The sequence below is a fragment of the Zalophus californianus genome, chromosome 16 (assembly GCF_009762305.2).
Source record: "Zalophus californianus isolate mZalCal1 chromosome 16, mZalCal1.pri.v2, whole genome shotgun sequence".
NCBI classification, from domain to species: Eukaryota; Metazoa; Chordata; class Mammalia; order Carnivora; family Otariidae; genus Zalophus; species Zalophus californianus.
In genome coordinates, this window is record NC_045610.1 from 46816939 (window position 1) to 46835210 (window position 18272).

Below are 18272 nucleotides of genomic sequence, written 5' to 3' on the forward strand. Positions count from 1 at the left end.
TCCCCTCATTGAATCCACCACCGAGTGCTATCTACTCTCCTATATGTCCAGAATATCCCAAATCTGTGTTTCTCTCCATCTTTATCTTCGTCCAAGCCACCATCATCTCTCATCGGAGTTACTGTTATAGCCACTTTATATAATCCACTCTCCACATGGTAGCCAGAGTAATATTTTAAAATGCAAGTCAGATAATATCATCTCTCTCCTTAAAACCCTTCAAGGTCTTTCCCTTACATTTAGCCATAAAATCTGGCCTTCAAGGCTTTATGTGATCAGGTTTCTGGTCCTCTGACTGGATCACCCCCTTCCTGCTCTCTAAGCCACCAGCCATACTTGCTGTCTTTCTGTTTGTTGAACATATTAAGTTCTGGAGCTTCTGTACTATTTTTTCCCTCTTCCTAGATTATGAATTCCCTTGATCTTCCATTACTGGCTTCCTCCCACTATTTGGGTCTCAATTCAAATGTCACCTTCTTGGAGTGGCCTTTCCTCATGACCCAGTTTAAAACACTCATTTCCTGTCACCCTGTCCTATTTTCATATTCGCACTTGTCACTCCCTAATGTTCCATTTCTGTGTGGGTCTAGTCGCATTGGAATGCAAGCTCTGTGGGTCTAGTCGCTCTGTTAGAACTAGAACCTTGGATTTCTTGTGTTTTGCCATATGCCCAGCACCTGGAATGGTGCTTAGCACTAGTAGGCACTCAAATATTAGTTGGATAAATCAGTGAAAGATAAGACCCTTGAGGGGCACCTGGGTGGCTCAGTTGGTTAAGCGTCTGCCTTTGGCTCAGGTCATGATCCCAGATGGGACAGAGCCCTGTGACGGGCTCCCTGCTCCGCAGAGGGCCTGCTTCTCCCTCTCCTTCTCCCTCTGCTCCTCCTCCCACTCATGTGCACGTGTGCACTCACGCGCACGCGCTCTCAAATAAATAAAACCTTAAAAAAGAAAAAATCCTTGAAACTTGGGACTACTATAACTCAAACTTTTATTTTTCTTTAAGATTTTTTAGAGAGAGAGAGAAAGAGAGTGGGCCCAAGAGCAAGCAGGGGAGGGGCAGAGGGAGGGGGAGAATCTCAAGCCGACTTCCTGCTGAGTGCAGAGCCCAATGAGGGGCTCCATCCCAAGACCCTAGATCATGACCTGAGATTTCATGACTTAATGAAATTAAGAGTCGGACGTTTAACCTGACTGAGCCACCCAGGTGCCCCATGACTCAAACTTTTATATAACTTTTCCCAACTGCCTAATGACATGGCTGCACCTCTTTTAAGCTCTCAAAATAGGATGATGAAAATATGCAACACATCTACCTTAAAAATTCTAGCAGCATGGGGCTCCTGGGAGGCTCGCTCAGTCGTTAAGCATCTGCCTTCGGCTCAGATCATGATTCCGGGGTCCTGGGATCGAGCCCCGCATCAGGCTCCCTGTGCAGCAGGAAGCCTGCTTCCCCTTCTCCCACTGCCCCTGCTTGTGTTCCCTCTCTCTCTCTGTCTCTGTCAAATAAATAAAATCTTTAAAAAAAAAAAAATTCTAGCAGCAAAGGGAAAGTGAAAATCTTAATGTGGGCTTCATTTTAACAAAAATTTCTGATGAAAATTTGTTGTGATAAATGAAAGTTATACCAACAACAATCCTCTGAACATGGGAATTTTTTCTAGGTTTGGGGTTCAAGTCTTAGAACCAGTAAGTGGGTGATAAGTCCCAAAGGCAAAGCATTCCCCAACTACCTTCATCTGTCACCCTTGGCCTCCTTTCTTCCTCTACCTTGTAAACTATAGGAACAATTAAGTATTTAAGAATTCTTCTCTTCCAACAAGAAACAGTGTCAGTAATTCCATGCCCTGGAGAATTTAAGGTCTGTATTATGAAACACTTTTTTAAAAAGTGGGTTATAGGTACTTTTCTATCCACTCTGTATAACTCTCATAGATTGTGTAATGCCTTACGAAGGGCCTGGATGCTCACCACCCACATCTCCAGTCTAAAACTAGGTTATGAGTAAAATGAAAACTCGGCAAAAAAAAAAAAAAAATTTCCTCCTGCTTCTCATAGAGTCCTCAGCTCAATTCCTATCTGATAGCCACGGAAATCCAGAGCATGTAAAGAGGTCAAGTACCTAAGTAATTACTCAGCTAGTAATGAACAGTAGCAGACACTCCCTTTGAAATTGTGGAAATTCTCGGGCACCTGGGTGGCTCAGTTGGTTAAGCGACTGCCTTCGGCTCAGGTCATGATCCTGGAGTCCCTGGGATCGAGTCCTGCATCGGGCTCCCTGCTCAGCGGGGAGTCTGCTTCTCCCTCTGACCCTCTTCCCTCTCGTGCTCTCTCTCATTCTCTCTCTCTCAAATAAATAAATAAAATCTTAAAAAAAAAAAAGAAATTGTGGAAATTCTCATTTCCACACTAAAGCCAAGAGAACACAGCCCAGCCCGGCAGGTGAGAAGACTGAAGAGGTATTTTCCTCATTTACCTGACAGCTCTTGCCCTCCTTCAACCAGAACAAAGCTAGCCTGCCACACCTAGGGTTCAGGAAATTTTCGGGAGGAGGAGGGGTAGGATGGAATGGAGAGGCTTTATCTGGTTGAACTACGCGTAGTCTGGGAAAGTGCCCAAGTGAGAACAATTGAATACCAAATCATTTTCCCACAAGGCTGGCAGAGGTCTCCATAGACCGTTAAGCTTCAACCACTCTGTAAACTCTAAGACGATCTCTTTAAGGTCCTACTTTCCTCCCCCTCTGGGGAGAGGTTTTCACTCCTCTTCAGGAGGTTAGCCTGGGAAGATACACGGTTATCTTCAAACCACAACAACAAAGCCCCCGGTCCTCCTATAGTTCCCGTGCTCCACCCTAATGGAGTTTAGGAAACTGATAAGGCAGCTGTGAAAATAGAGGGTAAAACATTCTCTTCCATTCAAGGCATTTGGCATAGTTTGCACTTTTCAAAAAAGGGGCCGGGAGGTGGTTATTTTCCACTTTTTAAAATGGTTATGGATCAAAACACAACTAAGCAACCACCCCGCATCGCAGAATCAATCTGTCCGCTCATTAGTTCATAGGTAGCTCATATGTATATATTCACTTAGAACTTTGTATTTTTTAAAAGGAACTTTATATTTTATATATTTTTATATCTGTATCTTAAATATATTTATATTTTAAAATGTCCACATAATGTCGAGAATAGTTCGATGAACTCCATGTACTTGATAACCTGGCTTCAGTGATTCTCCATGTAAATCCATTCCATGTTAATGTTCTTATAACAAGACAAAATTTTATTTTGAGAATAAGCCCATGTGTCTTATGGGCTATAACATTTAATTTGTTATGATACATAACTTCTTTAGAGTTTTGGGGCAGAAGTGTAAAACTTCACAATTCTAATTGGCTCTTACTCTGTCCAAACGATTTGAAAAAGCCACATTATGCAATTTTTTAAAGGCAGTTTTAGCACTTCCAAGTTAAAGAGGATCATAAAAGCATTGCCAACGAGAGGTCCTATCAGTTTTGCTTTAATGAACACACACGCAAGCGGTAACCGTAAGATTATTAATTATCTTTGTATGCAAAGAGGTGTTTCAAAGTTAATGTAAGGTGTGTTCACCAGCTCACACTGTCACAGCAAAACAACACAGCCCGGGTGGCTTACACAGCATAAATTACTTTCCTCTCAGTTCTGGAGGCTGGAAGTCCGAAATCAGGGTGCCATCTAGGTCAGGGTTCCGGGGAGGGACTTCTCTTCTTACTGCGGCCTCACAGCCTCACGAGGCTGAGAGAACTAGCAAGCTCTGTGGTAAACCCTCTTAACAGGGCACTAATCCCATCAGGAGGGCTCCACCCTCAGGACCTCATCTAAACCTAATTGCCTCCCAAAGGCCCCACCTCCAAATACTATCACCCTGCAGGTCAGGGCTTCAGTGTAGGAATCTGCAGCTTGAGGAGGGACAATGGACACAATTCAGACCACAGCAAAAGACACGTTTTATTCCTTCATGTTGAACGCCCTCTTTCTTTGCAAATTATAATTATGGAGACATTATGTTTTTGCCGAGCACACACTTTTTATTCATGGTGCAAATTCATCACATCACAAATTCCATATTAGGTAAATTTTATTGAATAGGCTTTACAGTATATGAAATACCTGTCTGGTCAGTACCTGCCAAGCTGTTACTCTTCTCTTGGCCCAGACATTTCCCCCTAAATAAACTGATAAGGGACAAGAAGTAATAAGGAGTGGGTAGGCTTTCTGAGTCTCTCCTGGGCCTGAAGGTGGAGGCAGGGTTGTGAAGGCTGGTTTCGGGGTTTATAATCATCAAAGCTTACCTAATAATACTCAAATGGATACTAAGATCTTCTAAAACTAACCTGGATTTAAATCTTGCTTGTGTTTTTCTAAAGATCATTTTTTTTTTTTTGACAGAACTTAGGATGCTTACCAGGAGACCTGTAAAAATCCAGGCCCTCAAAATTCCCCTTGAATTTTCAAGTGGGTAATCCATTATTCTGCTCCTGTCCTGTGGATGCCCAGCTCTTGGTGGCTGAACTCTCCCACAAAGGTGACCCCACTGGAGAGGTAGGTCATGGTTGCAGAGCACTGTGGAGAGCTCACCTTGGGGTGAAACAGGGCATCAGTTCTCTTCATAAGGCCTCTCTGACTGGAGATGAAAGTGCTTTGGGGACTTGGGGCCCAACCTTGTGAATTAAGAGCAGAAAAATAAAGGGTACTTTGTGACAGGTATTTGAGTTGCCAACACCCTGAGATAACTTAAGCGCTCTCTAACTGACCAGAGCGAAACTTCGTCTTGCCATTTTCCTCGGAAGCTGGAATATTGAAAATCAGAATGCTTAGTTTGAGGAGTAGCAACAAATTTACTGTAATATAGCTCATTGTGACATATACCTTATTATACCTAATATTATTATTGCTTGTGAGGCTTGGGAGTTCAGGAAGTTTTGAGTTCAAATCCTAAGATGGAGTCGCCATGTGACCTCAGGCTAGTTTCTAGGCCTCCTTGTTTTTTTGTTTGTTTTTGTTTTTTTGAATCTGTAAGACAGAGACAACAGCACATACTTTCATTAAGTGGTTGTAAGGAATAAAAAATATATGTAAATAGCTTGGCATTCTATCTGGTATAGAGTAAGAGCCAAATAAATGGTGGCTACTATTATTAGCTTAGCATAATTGAACTTCAACAATTATAATTAACTACACTTGCAAAATCTGAGTAAAAGATTGATTTACTTACTTACCTCAACAACCAGAAACACCTTCTCAAGGGAAGGGAGGTAGGTTTTTAAACTCCTCTCAGTGTTAAGTTTGTAGATCTTTGGAGTATTTTAAAAGATGGCAAGCAGTTTTTTTTTGCTTGTTTGTTTTTTAGCACTTAGAGTATCCTTCTGGTTCATAGGATATTGGTCGCTTATTTGCCACTTACATGAGAAGCTGTGTCTTAAGTCTCACTTTGCAGGAAATAGTAGGAATATTCACCAAGCCCTTTTCAGAAACAAGAGGTAAGATATTCAGCCAAGGTTTTGGGGATAACTATACGGTGCAACAACATAAATAAGGGGTCTCAATGTAATATACAACCCCACTCAAAATAAGTGTGAGTTCACTCCCCCAGTGGTATAGGAGTTGGCTGAGTGGACTGATCTGACTATTGCAATCACAGTGAAAAGACCAGCTTGAGCTGATTGTAGCCCTGGGGTACACCCAGTGAAATAGCCCAGCCTTGATATGCCTCTGTGTCTCATTTGTGGTGAGGAAAGCAGTATTTGCCTCCGAGAGTGTGAAATTCATCTGTAGATTTCAAGGGGGAAAGCTGGAGGCTGGAGACTATGTGAGAAGACACGAAGCCTTTCAGGAAAACACTGTGAAGTGGTAATATGAAAATGATGCTCTTGAGTCCTATTTCCCCATCAGTAAGGTGCTTGAGAATAGTTGGTCTGATTAAGACAGAGAAAAAAATATTCATGTGCCAGAAAATGAAAAGTGGGTCTTGCCTTGTGGTCTCCTTGCTCACTACCAACACTTTTTTTTTTTTTTGGTCTATTAAGAGCTAGGAAGGGGTAGTGCAAAATTCTGCATTTATGAATAGTGTAAATCAAGTTTTACTAATTGAATTCTAAAACAGGGGGTGATTAGAAAATTGTGGAGTAGAATGTTTCATCAGTGTGAAGCCTTGCCAGACGCTGCAGTTGGTATAATAATATATCCCGGGTACAGTTATGGCAAACGAGTGCCAGGAGCGCTCTAGTTAATCTGGATATGATAGGATACTGACAATCACGCACGCTCAGTGGGCCTGGGTCGGTGTGTTACAGGTGATGTGTTCAGTCTCCTTAATCCTGAAGGCTTTCACAGTGCTTCTCAATCTTGCGTAATGTAATGACCCCTTCTAAAGAGAAGTGGAAATGCTCCACTGATCCTTACATTTACTTAAATTACCCCTAGTATGTTATCTTAACGTACCAACATAAAACGAGGTGCAGACTCCTAGTATTTATAGTTCTTATGAACCCAAGACTTTTATTTTTCAGATTAAATTTAAATCAAACTATCAAGCCAGTGATATTTAAACTGACAATACTAATTTAATGAGACGGATGATATTATTTTGCTGAAACTATGTAACTGATTATAAAGTAAACATGCTACCGATTGCCACAGGGCAGGTTCTTTTGATCTCAGTGTATTTATAATGGCATTTTTCTTTATTTGAACTATTAGGTTACCTTCCTTAATATAGTGATAATGCATCATTCACATACTAAGGCCAACTCTTCTTTTTTCATTTGCTTTGGAAAACTGGAGAATGTTACACTGTGTCAGTTTGATCACAAACACAAAGCAAGCAGGAGCAAAATTGAGGCAGTACTCAGTTATAAAGTGGTCATTTTATTTTTAATGAAAATGTTCTGTCTCTGCACTGTCCAAAGCCACATGTGGCTATTGAGCACTTGAAGTAGACAAGCATAACCCAGGGACAGGATTTTTAATTAACTTTCATTCAAAACAGTCACTTGTGGCTAGTGGCTACTGTTGGCCAGGGCAGAATCCTCGTTCATGCATTTACTGTATAGTTTTTTAGGTTATCATTAAAATGAAATCACTAGCTGTGTGAGCAGGGCAATGTATTCTAAACCTCATTGCCTTCATCTATGAATTGGGGATGAGACAAAACACATTTAATCACTTAGCGCAGTGCTAAGTGAAAAGAAACAACATTTAACCCCTAGGGATGCGCGAGTGGGTGAAAAGTTGGGAGGAAGGCTGCCCTTGCTCATAGTCTCCGTCACTGCCCTCTCAAGCCACCCCCGGCTGCACTTTTTTGAAATATACGTTAACATTTTCTCCATCCTATGTGAAATGCCAGTAAAGGCATCTTTAGACAACATTGCTATTTTTATTAATCTATAACAATAAAAACAGTTGTCTACTATGCAAATTTAGCTTTGATTCGTCACCTGCCTTCCACTTAGATTGTCTCTCTGATGTCTCGGTGGCTTAGTTGGTTAAGCATCTGACCCTTGATTTCGGCTCAGGCAAGGTCGTGAGATAGAGGTCCTCCCACCCGCCCCCACCATTGGGCTCCATGCTCAGCAGGGAGTCTGCTTAAGATTCTCTCTCTCCCTCTGCTCCTCCCCCCTCTAAAAAAATAGATTGTCCCCCTGAGCCTCTCCTATATTGAAATTCTGCAGCTGCCAGTGATCTTGAATAACTGTCACAGGTGCATCAAATAGCCAAGGTGTTTAGAGCTCATTTTTATTTCTCTGGAAAACAGGAAGCCTAAGCCCCCTTCAGGGTATAGTGGACCATTATGGAGTTGGTTATGTCACACTACTTACTACCTCTGTTGCTGCTCCTACAGAGGATGCCCTTCCACTCCCCAGGTCCCATATGCCCCATTTGTACCTGACAAACATTTGGTATCGTTTTCCAGAATCTGCTCAAGCTTCACCTCATCTACGGAACCTTTCCTGACCCTTCCAGGTAAAGCTTACCTCCCTTACCATGGCCCTCACCCTGTACTTGGACAGAAACTTGCATCATAGCAATCATAGTTCTCACATTTATTTTACAATTTATTCTTACCTTAGATTATTGACTGAGTTGTTTCTTCCACCAAAAATAGGTTGAAGTCCTAACTTCCAGTACCTCAGATTACGACCTTATTTGAAAATAGGGTCACTGCAGATGAAATCAGTCAGGTGAAGATGAGATCATGCTCAAGTAGGGGTGGGCCCTGGATCTGTTAGGACCAGTATCCTTAATAAGAAGAGGAAAAGAGAGACACACAGGGGAGAAGGCAGAAATTTAAGTACTGCAGCTTATAAGCCAAGGAATGCCACCAATTGCAGGCAACCCACCAGTGGCTAAGAAAAGGCAAGGAAGGATTCTCCTCTCCAAGCTTCAAAGGGAGTACAGCCCTGCTGACACCTTGCTCTCAGACCTCTAGCCTCCGGAACTGTGAGACAGTAAATTTTTTTTTTTTTTTAATCCACTCAGTTTGTGGTTCTTTGTTACAGCAACCCTAGAAAGCTAATATACTTTACAGAAATCATAAGCTCCTTGAGGACAGGGACCTTGCTTGATTTATTTCTGTGTCCTTTATAGCTGTCAGTGTCTGAACCAATATGTTGGATGGATAAATGAAAGAACACAATGCCTATTCCTTTGCCTTGATCTGGTCTCAACCTGGAACTGCAGAAAAATCACTTTAAATAAATTCAGTGCTGCTGCCTATGGTCACACAGGCTAGGTACTGCATGATTCCAGAGTTGTGTGATGTGGTGACCTTCAATTATTTATTGTATAACTGAATCTACATAAGGAAAGTCAGCAGACAGTGAACCCCCATGCCATCCTGTTAGAAGAACCACCGCTATTGTGAGGTTCAGCTCTTTGCCCAACAGCAGAAAACCATAAATAATTATCCTCTAGATGAGGGACTGGTAAACTACAGCCTTGAGCCAAGTCCACCCTGCTTCTGTAAATAAAGTTTTACGGGAACACAGCCACATTCATTGATTGACATTGTTTATGGCTGCTTAAATCCTACAATGAAAGTGATGAGTGGCTGTGATGTAGCCCATAGAGCCTAAAACAGTTATGGTCTGGCCCCTTACAGAAAAAATTTGCAAAGCTCTACTCTAGATAATATAAATTGGTAGACATTGCCAGAATGTTTTATATTAAGTGGTAAAAATCCCACCTTGAAACGGAAGCAATTCATTTTATCACACCTTGGAAGATTCTCTACTACTACTGTTAACGTCGGCACGCCAGAAAGAAAATTATGTAGAAAGTAATTTATTTCTTCCTTGAAATAGGAGACAAGGATTAAGAAGAAACGAATCTATGAGCTTATTTATGTGTGTATGTGAATAGGGGGTGTGGGTAGAATAAGTTCCAAGCAAATATAACATATGTAACTTATACAATTAGGTGCTCTACATAGGGAATTTTTTTGAACTGTGTCCAGCTCCCCAGCTTGGAGAGAGGTGAGAAGCGGAGAAATGGATGGAGATCTATTACAAAGTCCAGGAGGAAAATGCTATTCCAATGTTTACGGGAACAGTTCTGCCTGCAGTTTTATTCTTTCTGGAAAGTATTGTGGAAAGTCTTAGACCTTTCTGAGAGGCCCCTTATGCATCAAGCCTGCCATGTGACCCCATCACCCTGGCCTCAGCTGATTGGGCCAATGCTGGATGCCTGATGCAAAGGTCAAAGGTCTAGGTAATGGCCTGGTACAAGGGCTCTGCCCAGTAGGGGTGAATACTGGCCCCACCAACCACATGCTGTCTTTGGGGGGAGTTGAGAGACTTATGGAGACAGTGAATCTATTTATCAAGATTAGCAAAGCAGAAACAGAGCATACTTGTTACCACAATGACAGGGTAATTGTTACCTAAAAAGAAAAATCTGCTCACAAAAGTAACATTGCATCGGGATATTGCCATTTCCAGAGGGCTAACTATGCCACTGGTATGGTCCAGCTTGCACCATTTTTGTGTTACTGTTAGAGGATGGGTTTAGTTCATGGTCAGCTCAGTTTCTGGATTTCATCATTTCATCTACTCTCTTCCCATCCTCCGCTCCCTTGTCTGATTGTCCTTTATCTGCCACTGCCTTGCAAACTCTAACCCTCCACCAACCCAACCAATTACTTTTCTACTCTTCCAAGTGGGCAGTTAGGGCTTACCAGCCCTAAATATAGTACCCAGCCACTGTGTTGGTGGGGTTATAAACGCATGGTTTCCAGCCTCAGCTTGACTATCTGGATGTTCTTTTATGTGTCCGTATTTGACTCACTCACCTATTCCTCGCAGCTGATAGTGCAAACCTTCAGCCCTTGCCAGGCTCCCATTTCCACCGCTCACCTTGCATCCTACATCAGAGAAAACAGACCTACCTGGCCTCAATTTCCAGACTCTCCCCAACTTTTATAAACCTGCACCCTTTCTTTCCTGCTTCCTTGTTTCTAAGAGGTGAAACTCTCCTGTTAAAGCTAATCCTTTACCTAGGTTCCAAATCCCAAGACCTTCCATTCTTGATTCCAGCCTTGTTCCTGTGCAATTGATTATTCCCTCTCATTCCCGTATCTACCACTTCTCCCTTGTTTTGTTTTCTCCCTTGCCACTTCTCTATGGTTTCTTTCCTTGAGCATATGTAAACGCTTATGTGTCCCCTCTTTAAGGCCCTTTCCTGACACTTCATAACCTACTAGCTACTATCTTATTGAACTCATTCATTTTAAGGCTGTTCACCTTAAGAGGGAGAGGAAATTCTAGTCAATATGGAGAACTGAGGTAACTTAAAACAACCCCATCCCCAAGTCCAAGTATATAGAAATGCTTAAAAGACAATAAGCTATTTGTTTCTCAAACTTTGTTCTGAAGCATCACATAGCCCTTCCTGACTGATATCAAGAAAATGGCAGAGACAAAAGACACCACTTTAAAGTGCTAATGAATGAGAATTTTCTAGAATTGAAAAATGATAGTCTTCAGATTAAATGAGCATATTGAGTTCTGAGGAGGACAAATAAAAACAAATCCACAATCACACACATAATAATAAAACTGCAGAACATAAAAGCATTCTTCGTCTAGTTAAATCCTCATAGCAATCCTATTATATAGTATCATTATTCCTATTTCATATGTGAAGAAGACAAACCTCAGTAGATGGCTACAAGGTAAGTAAGGTACAGAACTGGAATTCAAACACAAATCTATCTTCCAAAACCCACCCTTTTTCAAACCTCATTTGAAATCTCACTTTGACTTTACAACACTCTATTTTTCCCACTTTATAGACAAGAAAACCAAGGCTGATAAATGCTAGATGACTTGTCCGAGCACAGAAAGCTGGTAAATGGCAAGGCTCAGGTTTGAACTCGGGTCTTGTTGGCTTTAAAGCCTAGACTCTTTTTCCCATATTGTACTGCTTCCCATACTTCCTAGGGAATTTGGCTTACATATTGTTATTATTAAATTTTTACAAATTTACTCTCCAACCATAATGGCCTTCATCCTGCTCCCTGAATATACCAAGTACGTTGTAGCCTTGGAGTCTTTACATTGATGGTTCCCTCTGCCTGGGATGCTCTTTCCTCAGGCGGCACGATGATCCTCAGGTTTCAGTTCAAATTTTATATTTAGAGGCCTTCCCTGACTACTCTCATCCCTGATGTTCTATCCCTTTACTCTGTTTCATTTTCTTTGTAGTATGTATAGTTTTCTAGCATTAGAAATCAACTTGTTTAGGGGCGCCTGGGTGGCTCACTTGGTTAAGCATCTGACTTTTGATCTCAGCTCAGGTCTTGACCTCAGGGTCATGAGTTCAAGCCCTGCATTGGGTTCCACGCTGGGTGTGGAGCCTGCTTAAAAAAAGAAAGAAAGAAAGAAATCAACTTGTTTACTGCCTCTCTCCCCATCTCTAATGAAAGCTCTGTGAGAGTGGGTTCTTTGTTCTACTTCCTCAGTGCCTAAAACAGTGCCTGGCACATTACAAGTTGCTCAATAAACACTGTTGAATGAACAAATGAACCACAGTGTCTATACTTAGCACTGACCCTCATAAGAATTACATGAAGTGCCATGGGAACACATGAGGGAGCACACCTCATCAGCAGGATAGGGTCTGAGGCAGCCTGGAGGCAAATTCAAGGTATTAACTACATCCCTGCCTTTGAGTTCAAAGAATATCAAATGTTTTTTACTTTAAATTGATCTACACAGGGTCATATGAAAAGGTTTACTCACCTGCCCTTGACCACGGAGCCTGACATCTTACCCCTTGCACCCTAATATTCACTCACGGGGTCAGAAGTGCTTATTCCTACAAAAGAACAAATCTGAGCCTCTCTATTTCCCCTCCCCACACATGCTCCTTTCTTGTCATCTTTTCTATTCTTTCATGTGGCAATGACCCTGTGAGGTAGGGATTATGACACCCCCAAACAACCACTCCATTTCATAGATAAGGAAACCTCAGTTCAGAGAGGCTAAGTGACTTATCCGAGACCACAAAGCTAATAAGTACCTGAGCTTGGATTTAAACTCAGGTAGGATGGATGGTATTATGGGTTGACTTGTGTCTCCTCCAAATAAGGTATGTTGAAAGGCTGCCCCCCTGGTACCTATAATCCAATATGATGGATGTCCTTATAAAAAGAATGGCATGTGAAGAGACAGAGGGAGAACTCCGTGTGATCATGCAGGATTGGAGGGATGTGTCTATAAGCCACGGAAAACCAAAGACTGCAGGCGAGGCACCAGAAGCTAGGACCAGGCAAGGAAGGATTCACCGACAGGTTTCAGAGGAAGTGTGATTTCAGACTTCTTGCTTCCAGAACTATGAGACAGACAATAACTTTCTCTTGTTCGAAGCCACCCGGTTTGTGGTTCTTTGCTACAGCCACTAACTAACTAGGAAACTGATGCAGTCTCTCCTCTGTGCCATACCATCTTAGATATTTAGGGCAGGATTGACTTATAAGGAATGAGCAGGGAAAGAATGCATACTTAAAGAGTCTAGAGACTTCATTTCAGCTGAAATCCCAAAAACAGAACCAGAAAGCACCTGATGATTTATTCACATTATGATGTCCACAAATGTGAAGAAGTAGGTCCTCCAGTTGACCGAGTCCAAGTTCATTCACTAGAAAGTGTACACCAGGAAAAATGAGATGTTCCCCTGGGTATCCGCCCCAACATGTGTTTGTCATTGCCCACCTCCTCACCCCCAAATTTAGGATGACACCTAGGGACCTAATTATATCCAAGATGCTTTCCCCTTCTTTCTTCTTCTCCCTACTCCCTAACCTCAACAACCACTGTTTTTTTCTTCAGCTTACCCTGGTTTTGTTTTAAATCTGGCAGTGACATCCAAAAGCCTTTCTTTAATCCCACCGGAAGGAAACAGAGTACCAAAATATCTAATCCCTGCTCTACCACTTCAATCCACATGTATTCCTTTGAACAATGTCATAACTCTCTCTGGTGCTGCTGTCGAGACAGGGAGGTGGGGGTGGGGAAGGCAGAGGGAGAGAGAGAGAGAGATTCTATGTAGCCAGGAGAGGAACAGATAGGGTAAAAAGGAACGTGAAAGTAGACATGGGGGGGTGACAAAGGGTCACCCACCTTTCCTCTTGGAGTGGATGTTCTAAAGCTTCTTGACCCTTGGGAAATAAACATTTTCCAATGCTTCCTTGCCTTCTGCTCTGAATTCCTTATTCTGATTTTTAGAAGTGAAAAAAATATTTTGATTTAAGCCATATGGCCTTTTTCTCCTTACGCTGGGGCTGTGGAAAACTCTGAGGGGCAGGTGTGGAAAGCAGTGGCAGCAGGGTGGGTGGGTACATAGGGTCTGTGAGTCTATAGCTTGTGCAGTTCTGTAGCTATGGCAACCATGTGCAATGACACTTGCATAGCATCATAACATGGCCCTAGAGTTACCCCTGGCTCCTCAACTATATCTCTTCAATGCACTATCTGCGCTGCTGTTTCCTAGCTACCATAGCTCCGTTGTATTTTTTTTGAAGTTGTGCTTAAGTATGTTTCTGTCGGCTGTGCTGCTTGTCACTACACTTTAGTTCAGCTGGTAGCAAAACCAAAAACCCATTTCTCATAGACTGTTAGTTGTTAAAAATTGTCAGTACTTACAAACATTGAGTTGTAAAGAGTCTTGAGCCTGTGGTCTGGACAAGATGACCACTTGAGACTTTTTCTAGTTCTAAAGGCCCATGCTGGATTCTTTTAGAGTGCATGATAGAATCAACTGACTGCCTGCCTACTGAAAATTATTATTTTTTCTTTTTTTTTTTTGACACTTGTTATAATTTCCCAACTATAAAAGTAGTAAAATTAAAATTTACAACAGTATAAGCAAATATAGCCTATGGAGCTTGTACACAAGAAATATACATATATGTACCCCATAAATGAAAACTTCATTGTGTTAATTCTGAGAATATATACATGAGTAATTTCTTTTATTTATTGTTAAGAAGAATCTCCAAATCCTCAGAAATATTTCTGCTATAATTAAATTTAAATGCTTTTTAAAAAATTCATGTGAGTTGGCAATTTACTATGTTCATATTTTAGCTTCCTTATGTTTGGTCATTAATTGTGGTATCATAAACAGCTAGGATTTACAGCCCTTAACCTTCCCAGGCCCAAGCAGAAGCAAGATGTCAACACCCATAAGTTATGAGCAGGCTCCCAAAGGAACTGTAATACAAAATACACTTATAATTGAATTAACTCAGGAGAGGATTCTGGGAAGATGACAGCATCAGTAATTTTTCATTCTCTCTGAATCCTTACATAAAGGACTGAGAGAAAAACTGGATACCAAAACCCAAAACCTGTGAACAATATTTACAATAGACCTAGGTGACAAGATACCCCCACAAAATCCAAAATATAAGTGGGTGGGTACAAACCACCATGAGCCACGAGACCTTCATGGTATCAGTGTCTGTGTGGGAGAAAGGATAAGGAAGATGCATCTGATGGACCTGAGAACAGGAAGACCCCCAAATAGCCAATGAGCATTGGCTGGAAAGAAGGTAAGCCAATTTGAGAAGAGCAGCTGAAACTGAAAAGAGGAGGGGTTTTGACCCTTATCAATATCAAGCCCATGAGAAAAGGTCTGATGGGGCTCCTATGAACTCTCAAAATCAACCCCTTTTAGGACAGAGACTCAAAGCAAAGAGAAACTACTTAGGGTAGAATAACAATTTAACAGGACATGGACAACAAAGATGAGAAAGAAAAGCCCCAGACCAAAGTGGTACAATATCATAAAGTATGCTGCTTTATTTTTTAATACTTTCCAAAATCAACAGAGGAAGTTCTGTGAAGTGAGGAAAGCTTTCCTGAATGCCACCTTCTAACAAAAGTTCCGGAAAACTGATTTCATATTATAAGGAGCAACAGAAAACTATAAAGGTAACATAGTTTATATAAGGAAAAAAAAAGGAGGGGACAAGAAGCTGAGTAAAATCCCTTCAGACAATGAGAGTGCTCTGGAAAGGTATACTTACAAAACAGAGCAAAACTGTAACCTACTACTTCCAAATGAGCTAAAAGAAATTAAGAAAATAATACAAGATATGAAATAACAACAACAAAAAAGAATTAGAAACTCAGAAATGATGTGATAGGACTCAAAAAACAATTAGAAATAAGAAAACAGGGGTGCCTGGCTGGCTCAGTCGGAGGAGCATGCAAATCTTGTTGGGGTTGTGAGTTTGGGTCCCATGTTGGGTGTAGAGATTACTTAAAAATAAAATCTTACAAAAAAAAGAAATAAAAAATTTAAGAAATGATGAGTATTCTAGAAAGAAGAGAAGATAAATTCAACAGTAGTGCCCAAAGAGAAACCAATACAAGAAAATATTTAATTTTTTTTAATGAAGAAAGAGACAAAAAAGGATTTGAAAGTGACAGATATTAAAGAGTGACAAAGAGGATCCAAAACACAGATAAAAGAAATCTGTAAAGAAAACAAAAAACAAGAGAAAAGAACAAATACTAAAAACTATGTCCAAGAAAACCTTTCTGGGAAAAAAAAAATGTAGAATGAGTCACTGACAGAGTACACTACCACATTCAAAGTACAGAATGAAAATTCTAGTAAGATTATTGGATTTTAAAGAAAAAGAAAAAAATCCTTTGGGCCCCTAGAAAAAAGGAATGTATGACTTGAAAGGGAAAGGAAATGAGATTATCATCAGGCTTACTTTTTAAAATTATTATCAGAAAAAGGAGTCATATCTTTAAGATAATTAAGGAAAGAACAAAGAGTCAAGTAAGAACACAGTCGAACTGTTAACAACCTCTAAGAACTCAAGGAATATTGTTTCCATGAGCCCTTCCCAAGGAATTTACTAGTAAATGAGCTTCAGACAAACAGAATGACTGGAGAGACATCAACATAAGAAATGGTGGTGAGCATTAAGAATTACTGGTATAACTAAGACTTAGTGGGGGCAAAAAGAGATTATTATACAAAATGGCTGTATGCTCCAAAGTGTAGATGTAGCCCAACTACAAAATATGGGAGGAGAGCATATGCAAAAAAGTGGTGGTGGTAGGGCACCTGGGTGGCTCAGTCAGTTAAGTGTTTGCCTTCAGCTCAGGTCATGATCCCAGGGTCCTGCGATCGAGTTCTGCATCAGGCTCCCTGCTCAGTGGGGAGCCTGCTTCTCCCTCTCCCTCTGCTGCCCCCCCATTTGTGCTCTCTCACTCTTTCTCTGTCAAAAAAAAAAAAAAAACTTAAAAAAATGGTGGTGGTATTAGTATTAAGACTGTCCAGAGGAGACAAAAGTTGGACTTCAGGGTCTATATTAGGATTCTCCAGAGAAACAGAACCAATGGGATATAGAGAAAGATATGTATAAGAGGAGATTATAGGAATTGGCTTAAGCAGTTACAGACATCAAGAAATCCCATGATCTGCCATCTGCAGGCTGGAGAACCAGGAAAGCTGGTAGATTAATTTAGTTCAAGTCTGAAGGCTGAGAACTAGAAAAACTGATGATGTAACTCCTAGTCCAAGGCCAAAGGCCTGAGAATGGGGGCCTGCTTGTATAAGTACCGGAGTCAAAAGGCCTGAGAACCTGAAATGCTGATGTCCAAGGGCAGGAGAGGATGGACATCCTAGCTCAAGGAGAGAGAGAGAGAGAGAGAGAGAGAGAAAGAGAATTCACCCTTCCTCCACCATTTTGTTCTATTTGGACCCTCAACAGATTGAATGATGCCTGCCCACATTGGTGAGGGCACGCTTACTCAGTCTACTGATTCAAATGCTAATCTCTTTTGGAAACACTCTCACAAACACTCCCAGAAATAATGATTTACCAGCTATCTGGGCATCCCTTAGCCCAGTCAAGTTTGCACATAAAATTAAGCATCAGAGGGTCCATCAAGGAGAAAGAACCCTGATAAACAAACAGGGGTTTTAATGAAGAGTCCTGGAAAGGCTATGCCCTAGGGCAAGCCTCTGGGCAAGTTAGTCTTACCCGGATAAAGATGAGGTTCCTGAAGTCTGTCTCACTGCCAGAAGAAAATGAAATCTTCTGTGGAGAGTAATATCATCATTCAGAGTCTTGTAATTTCTCATTTACAAAGTCTAGCATTCAATTTAAAAAATCAGTAATGCTGGGAAACAGGACTAAATGACTGAAAATCAAGAGACAAAACAGGGGCGCCTGGGTGGCTCAGATGGTTAAGCGTCTGCCTTCGGCTCAGGTCATGATCCCAGGGTCCTGGGATCGAGTCCCACATCGGGCTCCCTGCTCCTTGGGAGCCTGCTTCTCCCTCTGCCTCTCTCTCTCTCTCTCTGTCTCTCATGAATAAACAAATAAATAATCTTTAAAAAAAAAAGAGACAAAACAGACCATGGAAATAAACCTATAGGGGACAATCATACTTGTCTTATTTATTCAGTTGCAATTAAAAAAATATGATTAGTATGTTTAAGGAACTAGATGAAAAGATGGAGAATTTCACCAGAGAATTAGTATTAATAAAAAAAATCATTATAAATCCTAGAAGTGAAAAATATAGTAACTGAAATCAGAATCCAATAGATGCACACTTGTGTACTGTAGGTGGGAATGTAAATTGGTGCAACCATTGTGGAAAACAGTATGGAGGTTCCTCAAAAAATTAAAAATAAAAATACTATGTGGTCCAGTAATCTCCTAGGGATTTACCCCAGGAAAATTAAAACACTAATTTG

General features: G+C 41.1%; 1 long non-coding RNA gene across 1 annotated transcript in view; it reads right to left on the minus strand.

The window, feature by feature from the left end:
- Window positions 1–4042: 4042 nt before the first annotated feature.
- The window catches only part of LOC113939214, a 32041-nt gene continuing 17811 nt past the window's right edge, over window positions 4043–18272 (minus strand). The window contains exons 2-4 of the long non-coding RNA XR_003525167.1: window positions 8106–8279; window positions 5261–5504; window positions 4043–5054 (exon numbers count right to left, since the gene is read on the minus strand). This is a non-coding gene — a long non-coding RNA (uncharacterized LOC113939214). The remainder of the gene's footprint in view (window positions 5055–5260; window positions 5505–8105; window positions 8280–18272) is intronic.